Here is a 13293-nt window from a genome sequence, read left to right as displayed (position 1 = left end):
AGTGAGTGTATGATGTGTGAGTCAGTGGTTGTGTGAGTGAGTGTATGATGTGTGAGTGAGTCAGCGTATTATGAGTGAGTGTATGATGAGTGAATCAGTGTATGATGTGTGAGTCAGCGTATGATGAGTGAGTCAGTGTATGATGTGTGAGTGAGTCAGTGTATGATGTGTGAGTGAGTCAGTGTATGATGTGTGAGTGAGTCAGTGTAAGATGAGTGAGTCAGTGTATGATGTGTGAGTGAGTCAGTGTATGATGTGTGAGTGAGTCAGTGTATGATGTGTGAGTGAGTCAGTGTAAGATGAGTGAGTGAGTCAGTGTATGATGTGTGAGTGAGTCAGTGTAATATGAGTGAGTGAGACAATGTATGATGTGTGAGTGAGTCAGTGTAAGATGAGTGAGTGAGTCAGTGTATGATGTGTGAGTGAGTCAGTGTAATATGAGTGAGTGAGACAATGTATGATGTCTGAGTGAGTCAGTGTAAGATGAGTGAGTGAGTCAGTGTATGATGTGTGAGTGAGTCACGGCCTCCTCCACGCCATCGCGGCCTCCTTCATTAACCCGCACTGACCAGCGTGGTGACGTATGGCCAAAAAAACTCTCGCGACACACACGAGGGATTTTGCTGTGATGTCATGGCGAGCACAGTACACTTACAATGCAAGATTGGCCGGTTCAAGCCAGAGGCTTGAAATCGTGGGCACGTTTGTGAAATCTCTCATCTCCGTTTACCCAGCAGGATAAATTGGGTACAGAGTCGACCGACAGGGAGCGTTTGCTGGAGTAAAATCTGGGCACTTCCACCTCTTCCAATACGTCTGGTCAGCGTGGAAGAGCAGGCCAAAATATAATTTTGATGGGTTCTCTCAAATGCCCTTTTCGTGTATGTATGTATGTATGTTGAACGTCTTTCGCACCATACGTAGCCGTTCGTGCTAATCGGAGGTGCGGGGGAACGGCAACAAATTACATATAAAAAGCAGTTCTAAAGAATTGAGTTTTCAATCTAGATTTAAACGTGCATAGCTCCAGTGGCTTCCTAATATCGGAAGGAAGAGCGTTCCACACGGCCGCAGAAACGCATCTGAAAGCGCGCGATGCGGTGACCACCGTCTTTGTTCGATGGTTCGCCAATAGCCGCAGCTGCGAGGATGACGACCGGAGTTCGCGTGATGGTTGATGCTCCTTGACGAGATCAGCGAGCTATTGTGGTTCATTTGTGACCATTTCGCCAGCAGTGGTGTGAACAGCAAATGTATGTCGACCATTTGCATGTACTGTCCACGTACCAAAAGTTATATGCGAGTAAGTGCTGATGCCCTTGATGTGGCGGCTTAGTTGATATGACCAGCATGCTTAGCTCACCGGCCACAATCTCTTTAGTACATCATTCACATTCGTATTCACCAGCATGTTTCGGTAAAATGATCCACACGCCATGTGTATGACCCTGTATGCAAATGTACTGAGGTTAGAACTCCGTCTTACACGAATCCTATACCGCATGGGGTTTATGTGGAATGCCAACTTGAGTTTCACCTGTAGGGTGGTTGACGGCATCTCACGTTTAATTTTTTTTTTACGGGTAGCATGATCCTTCGTGGTCTTTAGTTCCACGTATGCATGAGATGCATTGATGTGGAACCCTTGAACCCATGAGCCGCTGTTAAACTGAGCGTAACAAAGGCGCCTTGAGCCGAGCATCCGCATTCTCAAAACAAAACCAACTGCGTGGGGGAGGCGATGCTAATCACCTTTCAGAGGCTTGGAGAGTGCTTGGATGGATGGGTGATCAGCATAGGCTATTGCGCGGCTGTGCAACGTTGTGGTCGGCAAGAGAGCTGTCCTGCTTCCACGTCTATGCTCCTCACCTTCACCAACCTACACTGACCGGCGTGGTGACGTGTGGTCAAAGAACCCTTTACGACCAGCACGGGGTGGTTGAGGCCCTCATCCAGCAGTAGATTGACAAAAGGGCTGGCTGTAACACGAACGCGTGTGCCGCTATCATCACGGGCGATTATGAAGGTCGTGAAAGTGTAACCATTATCTTCTTTGGTTCTTTCGGTAAAGTCACGTAGAATGAGAATAAAATAATAAATTGATAAAATAAAATAACACAATAATATTCTCACGACGTTTCGGCCACAACACATTATTCTCATTCTACGTGACTTTAACTTAAGAACCAAAGGAGATGAATCATTGCAGTCACGAAAGCTTTAAATCGAAATGTAACCATTATATTTTCCAGAATTCAGTCCCATGCATTTGCCCCTTGCGAAGTGCCAAAATCGGACTTTGGGCCCTGCAGCCAGTACATCATTGCCACCCTTCTGTCAACAAACCAATAAAAGACACACCTTAAACGCGCTCACGGCACATGTGCATATACAGTATCTCTAATGTATAGACTACTTATACTAGAAACAGGCGTGAAGATGGACACGTGCAAAAATACACGCTCTCTTTATCGCAATACATTTACGATAAACACCAATAAAAAATAACTCAGCCATGCTGTGTCCACGCGTTTTCACCGCATTTTTCGGAAAGTAAGACGCACCCCAATCGTGTGCCCGGTATCAATGAAGTCACACGAATGGGATAGCGTGGTCATAAGACGCACCACCAAGATTTTCTTTAAAACACAGAGGGAGGTGGTGCGTCTTATAATCCGGAGAAAACATAAGCAGGTTGTTTGGAAAACCATGGTCCACGCCTGCACCGCGCGATTAAAGGAAATTGCCACGTTTACCCCGATGACGATGCGATTCAACAAGAGATGTGTTGCTCTTGCGTCTCGTCTGTTGCGCATGCATGTAATTTGTATCCATCCCCGTCGTACCGTAACGCACGGTGTGACTGCACACCTGGGGAATCCTGTTAATGTTCGGTATAGTGGATGGGGACAAAGAACAGAGGTCGACAGACTACAGACTGTCAGGGAGGTTCAGAGGCGCCTACAAACGACTAACACAATCAATTATATTCATACACTCTCATTTCAATGCATGCGTGTTGATCGTAATAATCAAGTGTGTGTGTGTTTTTTATGATGCATTTCTACATGGCTGGCGGTTAAGCTGGCACACGAGGGGGCTTGTGTGTACTGGATATGAGGGAGGCTTACTGACCAACTGACCAATCGTGACACCGCAGGTGTTGCACGTTGTTCGCGTGGCGCTCCCCGTGCAGCCACTGACACAGGGCCACGTTGTTGCTGTTACGAGGTGGGGGTGGGGTCCTGGTTCGCGGCCAAGGCACCCTTAGCCACCCGTGCCTCCACCTTCTCAAGCTGTGTCCCAACATCCCACGGGTCGATAAAATAAGTACCCATACCGTGTCAACCCATACGCTTTTGCCCGTATTATTGTACAGGGAAATTACGTTTTCAGGTCCATACGGCGTACGGCCGTTTCAATACGGGCAAAAACATTTGTTTATTTTTTGTGTTTATCCCTTGTGATGGGACTTTGTAGGATGAACGTTGAGATTTATAAGGGCACGGGATGACCAATAAGATCTGAATTTGTCTGTAATAAAGTAGGGCACTGATAAGGGGCTGATAGGTTATGAGTTAACAGAAGCAGTCCCAAAGTATCAGGACTGTACTCAAGTCACACACACAAATGCTGATACAATATTTAACACCGGTGGTGACTTCAAAGTTCGAAGAACACCCATGATGGTTAAAACATGTGCCCGTGCGCGTGTGCTTCAGTTCAACGAATATAAGATTAGTCTATATTTGTTTATACTATAAAACACTAATATTTTTTATTTTACCAGGTAAAGCCCACCGAGTTAAATAGCTATTTTTTAGAAGCGACCTGGCCACAAATGATAGCTGTGGAAATGTATAGCAGTCAAATACTCTTAACGCATGTTTCAAAATGTGGAGGAGGGAAAAAAACTCGGAGAAAAATCCACGCGACCAGTGGGAGAACGCGCAAACTCCAAGTATACAGCAGCAGGCGTCAGGGTCGGGATCGAACCCACGACCTCCTGTATACCGGGCGAGGTAGTTAACATCTCGCCACCGTGACGCCCCTTCACGAACGACTGTGTCGTTCCCCTTCCCTTGAGTTATTGTATGGGCCCCATTTCGAACAAGGTCAAACTACACACGGGATTGCAAACAGTGGCCGTGGTACAGGAGGACTCAACTCTAACATGGGAATGTGGAATTTCTGCTACTGGATCGGAACTGTCGCCTGTCACTGCTGATTTGTGTAGGAATGTATTAATGAACTGTTGGCATCACGTTGCTCCATAATACAAAACAAAGCCCAACAAATACATCAATATCACTGTGGCCTTAAAAGGAAACATAATAGGACACGTATCAGTCAATGGCCGGTTTTAGCATTTGCTCCACTCGGCGTTTGAATCTTTGTTTTAGTGTTCGTCTAAAGACAGCAAAACCTTCTGCCCTACGTGTTTTATGATAACGTGTTCTTGCCCGTACTGTAATTAGCTTGGTTCACACTTAAGTGTGTTGAAGAGCGACTTTAATCTCATAAACGTCTGATAATGAGCAAGGAAATACTTTGACTTGCGTGTTAGAAAGAATGCGGTTGTAATAAAATAGAGTGTAAAGAAAAAAAGTAATCGTTTTTGGAAATGTTTTCCTGCCTTTTGCTGTATAGCGGAGGAAACTGCTTATACCAACACAGGAATCAGTCGCAGATCATGAACACACAGTTTTTGCAAATTTAGGCTTAAGCATGTGCTTCCTACGTAAGATAGTGCGTGCATGCAAATACTATTTACCGGCAAAATAAGATATGGTTAGGCATTATATGCAATATACAAGAATGGCAATTGCATATCTTTTCAACCTGATTACTGATTTCGTCGTTATACCAACTACCTTAGCAAGAACCCGCATCTGGTATAACCAATGTGGTTTAGCTCCTCTGCGTCCTTTGTTAATGGGATGCTTTGTGAATTAATGTTAGGAAAAAATAATGTAATATGCCCATCATGTATGTGTTAAACTTCTTTCGCACCACACGTAGCCAACCGTGCTGGAGGTGTGGAAGGACAACAAACTGAACACAAAAAGCAGTTCTAAATGAGCATTCAAGAAAGATGATTTAAAAGTGCATATATCCAGGGGCTTCCTAATATCCGAAGGAAGATCGTTCCAGACGGCCGCAGGAACATCATTTATTATACCGCTCGTGATTCATTGAAAGATGTTTGTCATTCCATTCAAACTCGAAAAATCTAAAGCAGTAGGTTTGCATCCAAAATGTAATATTAAAATTCCCTCCCAAATGCCTGTTTGTTTTTTGAGAGTGTGACCTGACCCGAGGAGCGGGCAAAAGGTTGAATGAAGTTACAGTAAGGGAAAAAAGTATTTGATCCCCTGTTGATTTTGTACGTTTGCCCACTGACGAAGAAATGATCAGTCTATAATTTTAATGGTAGGTTTATTTGAACAGTGAGAGACAGAATAACAACAAAAATCCCGAAAAACGCTTGTCAAAAATGTTATAAATTGATTTGCATTTTAATGAGGGAAATCAGTATTTGACCCCCTCTCAATCAGAAAGATTTCTGGCTCCCAGGTGTCTTTTATACAGGTAACGAGCTGAGATTAGGAGCACACTCTTAAAGGGAGTGCTCCTAATCTCAGCTTGTTACCTGTATAAAAGACACCTGTCCACAGAAGCAATCAATCAATCAGATTCCAAACTCTCCACCATGGCCAAGACCAAAGAGCTCTCCAAGGATGTCAGGGACAAGATTGTAGACCTACACAAGGCTGGAATGGGCTACAAGACCATTGCCAAGCAGCTTGGTGAGAAGGTGACAACAGTTGGTGCGATTATTCGCGAATGGAAGAAACACAAAAGAACTGTCAATCTCCCTCGGCCTAGGGCTCCATGCAAGATCTCACCTCGTGGAGTTGCAATGATCATGAGAACGGTGAGGAATCAGCCCAGAACTACACGGGAGGATCTTGTCAATGGTCTCAAGGCAGCTGGGACCATAGTCACCAAGAAAACAATTGGTAACACACTACGCCGTGAAGGACTGAAATCCTGCAGCGCCCGCAAGGTCCCCCTGCTCAAGAAAGCACATATACATGCCCGTCTGAAGTTTGCCAATGAACATCTGAATGAGTCAGAGGACAACTGGGTGAAAGTGTTGTGGTCAGATGAGACCAAAATGGAGCTCTTTGGCATCAACTCAACTCGCCGTGTTTGGAGGAGGAGGAATGCTGCGTATGACCCCAAGAACACCATCCCCACCGTCAAACATGGAGGTGGAAACATTATGCTTTGGGGGTGTTTTTCTGCTAAGGGGACAGGACAATTTCACCGCATCAATGGGACGATGGACGGGGCCATGTACCGTCAAATCTAGGGTGAGAACCTCCTTCCCTCAGCCAGGGCATTGAAAATGGGTCGTGGATGGGTATTCCAGCATGACAATGACCCAAAACACACGGCCAAGGTAACAAGGGAGTGGCTCAAGAAGAAGCACATTAAGGTCCTGGAGTGGCCTAGCCAGTCTCCAGACCGTATTCCCATAGAAAATCTGTGGAGGCAGCTGAAGGTTCAAGTTGCCAAACGTCAGCCTCGAAACCTTAATGACTTGGAGAAGATCTGCAAAGAGAAGTCGGACAAAATCCCTCCTGAGATATGTGCAAACCTGGTGGCCAACTACAAGAAACGTCTGACCTCTGTGATTGCCAACAAAGGTTTTGCCACCAAATACTAAGTCATGTTTTGCAGAAGGGTCAAATACTTATTTCCCTCATTAAAATGCAAATCAATTTATAACATTTTTGACATGCGTTTTTTGGAATTTTTGTTGTTGTTATTCTGTCTCTGACTGTTCAAATAAACATACCATTAAAATTATAGACTGATCATTTCTTTGTCAGTGGGCAAACGTACAAAATCAGCAGGGGATCAAATACTTTTTTCCCTCACTGTATTTGTTGTGTGTGATTGCTCGCTCGAGATACACCAGTTGAGAGATGGCTGGATTACAATGTTGTTGTAACTTTCTGGCCTGCCCCTATTGGACATGTGAAAAAGAGCTTTATAGCTAATCGGATTCCTCCAATATAAATACAGATTCTAAATAAATATTACAATCATAATAATATCATTATTGATACATTTAAATACCTTTCATTCAGTATTATCATCAACAAAATCATAACAAAATACTGCCATTACGATTATTCTATTGAAATGTGTTTGTTGGTCATTCCTAACTCGAGAACTAAATATTGTACAAGTACATGGTCGCATTCCTAAAGTGTTACAGTATACGCTAGTAGCTCGTACATACGATACGTGTATGTAAAATGCACACCTGTCAATTCCTTATCAATGCTTATCTTATTACAGACCATTTCAGACATTATTGGTCACCCCCGTTCCCATTATAAATCTCAACGTTCATCCTACAAAGTCCCATCACAAGGGAGACACACAAACAAATAGACAAAAATGTATCCGTGTCGTATGCGGTCAACGCACTCGGTACGACAACCGCATTCCTCCTCACGCCTACACCATGTGTCATGCCCGACTTCACTTTCAGTCTCAGTCGGTCACCACAACTAGTGACCACAACTATAGCGACGGGACCTAGCAAGGAGTTCTGATCCCGGCTCTGGTCTGACATCCGCAGTCATTCTTGAACAGGTGAACCGCCCTTCCCCATCACCAACACGCACTGACCAGCGTGGTGAAGTATGCAAAAACACCCCCCCCCTCTCCCCATTATGACCAACGACCTATCTAGCAGCAGTGAAAAACAAATCATACGAAACATTACACGTGCTTGCCCGTCGCACGGCAATTCGCCGTATTGTGTGGAGGTGCGTGAAAGGCTTCGCTAAAGCAGACCAACCGGTTGGCTGTGGAGGCGAGAGGTGTGACATTCGCCTCACCCTGCCACGCAGCAAACACGGACACACAGCCCCTCTCTCGTGTTTCGCAGAACGAACAAAAGACAAAGACCCCCCCCCCCCCCCAGTATAGCCTTAATAGACTGTTGGGGGCAAGTGCTGTTAGCCAGCATCTATGAAGACCGGAACGGCACACGAGGGGGTGGGTGGCCAGCAACCACGCCCGGCCGACTTTGTCTCCCCAGTGGCGATGTTGACTGCACACCGCACCAGGTGCTCATTTGAGGCTGAGTCGACCGAGGGGTAGGCCCAGGACCGGTTCAGATAATCGTCACTGGTGTTGGCCGTGAGCGGAAATCCAACTCGGGTCTCCAGGTTCGTAGCGCAGCGCGTTCCCCACGCACATGCACACAGACAGGCAGCCCACATGCACACAGGCACACACACACACATCATGATCCCACACACATCACATGATCCCACACACATCACATGATCCCACACAGGCATATACATCATTATCACTCACATACACATGATCACACGCACACATCATACACACACACACCAATGACCACACACACGTTGTGAGCACACACACACCATGGCCACACACTAGCGCTGAACGATTAATCGATTTCAAATCGAAATCGCAATTTGAAACAATGCGATTAGCATTTTGACTTAAAACTTTCGTGACTGCAGAAATTCATATTCTTTGGGGTCTTTCTGTAAAGTCACGTAAATAGAAAATAAAATTAATAAAAACAACCCCCACCCCCCTTTCTCCGTCTGATGACGGCCGCTTGTGTTGCAATCGAAACGTCGTGAGTTTTTTGGTTTTTATTATTACTTATTATTATTTTCAGTCTACGTGACATTGCCGAAAGAACCGAAGAAAAATGCGATTAGCAAAATCGCAAAGGCTGCGATTTTTTTGCGATTTGAAAAGTCCTTTCACTTTCTTATTGGAATTGTTTTATTTGTTGTTATTATTATAACTTTATTTATTTAACTTGTTCTATGTTTGATTGTTCCATTTCAATGAACACATTTTAATAAATACATGTTGGAAGCAATTAATATCTTTTAAGTTATCATCCTTGCATTAGAATATATAGAGCAGTTCACATTCTTGATGGTATCACGTGTTAATGCTCCATCACGTGTTTTACATCTATTACATAGTGAATATTGAACTGAAGCTTTACTTCATAAATTTTTATCGCAAATAAAAAAAGGTCCCCCATATAGCCTTAACAGACTGTAGGGGCAAGTGCTGTTAGCGAGCACCTATGAAGGCCGGAAGGGTACACGACGGGGTGGGTGGCCAGCACCACGCCCGACCGCCTTTGTCTCCCTAGTGGCGATGTTTACACACCGCACCAGGTACTCATTTGAGGCTGAGTCGACCTAGGGGAGGCCCGGGACCGGTTCAGATAATCGTCACTGGTGTTGGCCGTGAGCGGGAATCGAACCCGGGTCGCCAGGTTCATAGCGCAGCGCGCTAACCGCTACACCACCGCTCCCCCTACCACACACACACAGTCACACACACAGTCACACACTACTAATGACCACATGCACGTGAACCTGAGATCAAAGTTCACAGAGCCTTATCCGTGCTACGTCCTCCTCGCTGCTTGCATATCACGATGTGCGGCGAAACTTTAACCATGAGGCGAGTGATCGACACACAATAAAGAAAAGTGGAAACCAAACTTTTTACGGTACTACAATTTGCTCGTAATTGTGTAATTTGCGCGTTTACAGCTGGCCTGTTGGCCGATGTGGTTCGAGTGTTCGACTCACACAATCCATCAGTGGCAGATCGCTCAATCCTCTCTGCTGACTCCACAAGCAAACCCATGCTGTACACCTACTGCCCCTGTTCAAGTCCAGGCGGCCCTAGATTGTTCTTTTTTCCTCTCTATGACTGCTTCTCTCCACAGAATACTATACCCACCCTTTCTATATACAGCGCCTTGAGATGCGGTCGCGTTTAAATGCTGTATAAATCCACTTTGTAGAGTACAATCGACACGTTGCAAGTTTAAGCCCTCTTGTCGGGAGTCCTCGCCCAAAGACTCAAGTTGTCCTAGATATTTTTACATTATAAAAAAACGATTCCCTATTCTCATCTTAAAAATTATAGGTATGGAAATTACGTTGATACATTGCAAAACCCCGTAAGATTAGCATGATTAAATATTTATCCCATCTTTTTACCTAGGTCAAAGGTCATACGTCCTACGTACACCATCAATACTATATATAGACCCCTCGTTCATTCTGATCAGAATGATCTCTTATTCGATTTTGTACAAAAAAAAAAGTTTGAGACTGACATATTAACTCTTGATTGAAAACTCATTTCTTTATAATTAGCATGGTTGTCTAATTACGGTGCGCGGTACGAAAGAAGTTAAACATACCTACAAAACAACTCCCAGACGGTTAAATAGAGTTTATTTGTAATACACATACTGTCCTTTTATTATTCTTACGTAAATTGTTTTTTTCCCCGTTGCGTTATTTATTATTAATGTCATACCCTCATATACCTTATCGAACGTTTCGAGTGCTGTATAGGTAGACTACTGCCTTCTAAAAGCTACGTTCAGCACAGAGATGTGAGCCATTTTCACAGTTAATCATTAATCAGTGCCAGCCATAAGACTTCAGTATCAACGGAAAATGTGGGAATATATTGTCCTCAACTTCTGATCCAATAAAGCGACTGCAATAAGCGACATGAAACAAATACCAAAACTTGGGTAAACACAGATTACCCCCCACATCCCGTCCTAACTAAATGTTGTGTATGCACTGTGTTGTATACAACAAAAAAATATCGCAAACAGTATACAACGTTGTGTATACCAAAAGATTACCAAATGTAAGTGAGATGGGTTGATCCCTTCGACTTAGTAGATCACCTGTATTTGCAGATGAAAACAATTACAAGAAAATATATTTTCATTTGAAGCTTTCGTGACTGCAGGGATTCATATTCTTGGTTCTTTCGGTAAAGTCACGTAGAAGGGAAACACATTTTTTTATATTTTAATTATTGTATTGTTTCCCTTCTACGTGACTTCACCGAAAGAACCAAGAATAAGAAAATATATGTGGAGTTGTTTAAACACGGACTGTTTGAAAACGCCTCGTGTGCAAATATTGAAGGAACTTCTCCGAGTGATTATGTTTCCAATGGCATAATCTTTGGCGACTATACATGCCCCCGAGGCGGGCCTGGTTTGTGCCTGAGTGCACTTAGCTCACCCACAGAAACGCCCAACTCCGGGAACATTGCATCACGCACCCGGTGACAGCTGACGGTTTAGCTCTCCATATGCTTTCCAAATATAATATTAAAAGCGTGAACAAGCGTGAACCAACGAATTCGCTCTGTCCGCCTCTCTCTGTCAGTCTGCAATGGGTCTCGTAAATAGAATCAATCGCAAATGACATTTTAGTATAGAGTCGTGTTACCACGGGGGACTTAACTTACATCAAACCGGCGAGAATTAATCAAAATGGTTGTGACCTGTTCTCGTTGTTCGACTCAGAAGGTAAAATTATTACGGCTCATGAAATTATTCCAAGAGGACAGACGCACGTTGTTGGAAAGTACTGCAGAATACATGCCTTTACACGATTTGTCATTCTTGTTTATGAATGGTCACTCGGTGTATCGTCGGTTATCTGTTGACAAACCTCAATCATCACCGAGTATAGTTTTCGCCATTCATGCGACACACTGCTCTGCATACGCTGCCACAACCGCGTTTGTTTTAATCACAGCCCCTGAGCGCAGGATCTAAGGCCACAAACGCCAAACTGGCGACAACAAACGGCACTATTTAAGGTCCAATCGATAAGTCAGTAAGGTTATAAGCGCTTGGGAAGAGAGACGGCTGGAGGAAATCAGCAGTAATAGAAGTGTTTTTTTTGTTTACGTGCAGTCTGGTGGTTTGACTGTCTGATATTTATTATAAAAGCTCGGCGTTCCGTTTGTCCGTCAACTAAATGATAAGAGCCTTTCAGACGGCCTGAATCAAAACGTTATAGAAAGTGGACCCCCCCCCCCAGATTTGGGGGTAAAAAGTTGATCCAACAGGTTTACAACAATTGTCGACCCCCCTCCAAAAAAAATATTTTGTAGACATATGTCTACACACCCTACATACAAGCCTAGTATCTACACACATTTCTGCTTTAAAACATGTACTGTAATGGTATAAAACCCCTATTGATAGGCATTCTTAAATATAAATATTACATAACGTATACCATCAGACATTATGCCAAGAGACGCTTTAAACCTTTTGCAACTTTTCGGCCAGTAGTAAAGGGTATGGGGGGGGGGGGGTGAAGTTGTTCGCCTATACTTCACCACGCTGGTCGTGCGAGTTCGTGAAGCAGTAGGGAGAGGAGGTGGAGGTTCAGAAGATAGCACTCGCCACTGATGTTAACCGTGGGTGTGAATCGAACCCACGTTGCCGGCAGGTGCGTCGCGCAATGCGCAAACCATTCAAACACATTCATAGACCAAATCTACATTGAAAACACAAATTGTGTTTAATTACTGTAATGCTGCCCACACAATAAGTGCGCGGTGATTTGTGTGCGTGCATTGCCCATTATTATCTAACGCAGTCAATTCAAACCCAAAATTGTTTGTTACGCGGATTCGTGCACGCGTGGGAACAACGCGGTGCGCGCGCCCAAATTCCAGCACTTTTAACTCCACGTCAACAGCCGCATTGTGTTTGCACATCGCATTTCACGGCCAATGGTCTCGGCTCAAGCGGGCATGTTTGAATAGCTTCTGCCATTTGAACTCGCGTGCAGCGGCAACCGGGATTGTGCTGATGATGATGACGACGACGACGATACATTCTAAATGCAAACGAGCCACGGTGGCGCAGGTAAAACTCCAAACCCGGACAGGTGAGGTTGAAGGGGGGGGGGGCAGACACACAGCCACGCGGGCACATCCGGGTCTACCCCCTCTGCCTCCTCCTCCTCCGCCCTCCCCACGTGCACTTAACCAGGGCCCACCTGGCTGGGCAAGAGCACTCCCAAGGGGGCTGTCGAGGAGGCTGCGGCATCTCCTCCTCCTGCTCCTCCTTCTCCTCCTTCTCGTGTCATCTTCTCCTTTTCTCTCACCTCGCCTAGCGCCTCTCTCCTCGGTCCACGTTGTGCGAGAGTGGAGCCGACTGCAGGTGAATGAGGAAGGGACTGGTGCTGCTGCTCACTGTTGGTTAGCTCGAGTAGACGCAGTGGTCAGTGTCCTGTGATCTGTGTCTCAATGCTGTGTTGGTCGCGGACCGGTGTAGGAGCATGGGCACGGATGTAAACTTTTTTGAATCAGCCGTTGTCGTTAATTGTCATTGCCTAAGAC

The sequence above is a fragment of the Petromyzon marinus genome, chromosome 2, assembly GCF_048934315.1.
Source record: "Petromyzon marinus isolate PM22_M1 ecotype Great Lakes invasive population chromosome 2, UKy_Petmar_22M1.pri1.0, whole genome shotgun sequence".
In the NCBI taxonomy this organism is placed as follows: Eukaryota; Metazoa; Chordata; class Hyperoartia; order Petromyzontiformes; family Petromyzontidae; genus Petromyzon; species Petromyzon marinus.
Note: the sequence above shows the minus strand (reverse complement) of the source record.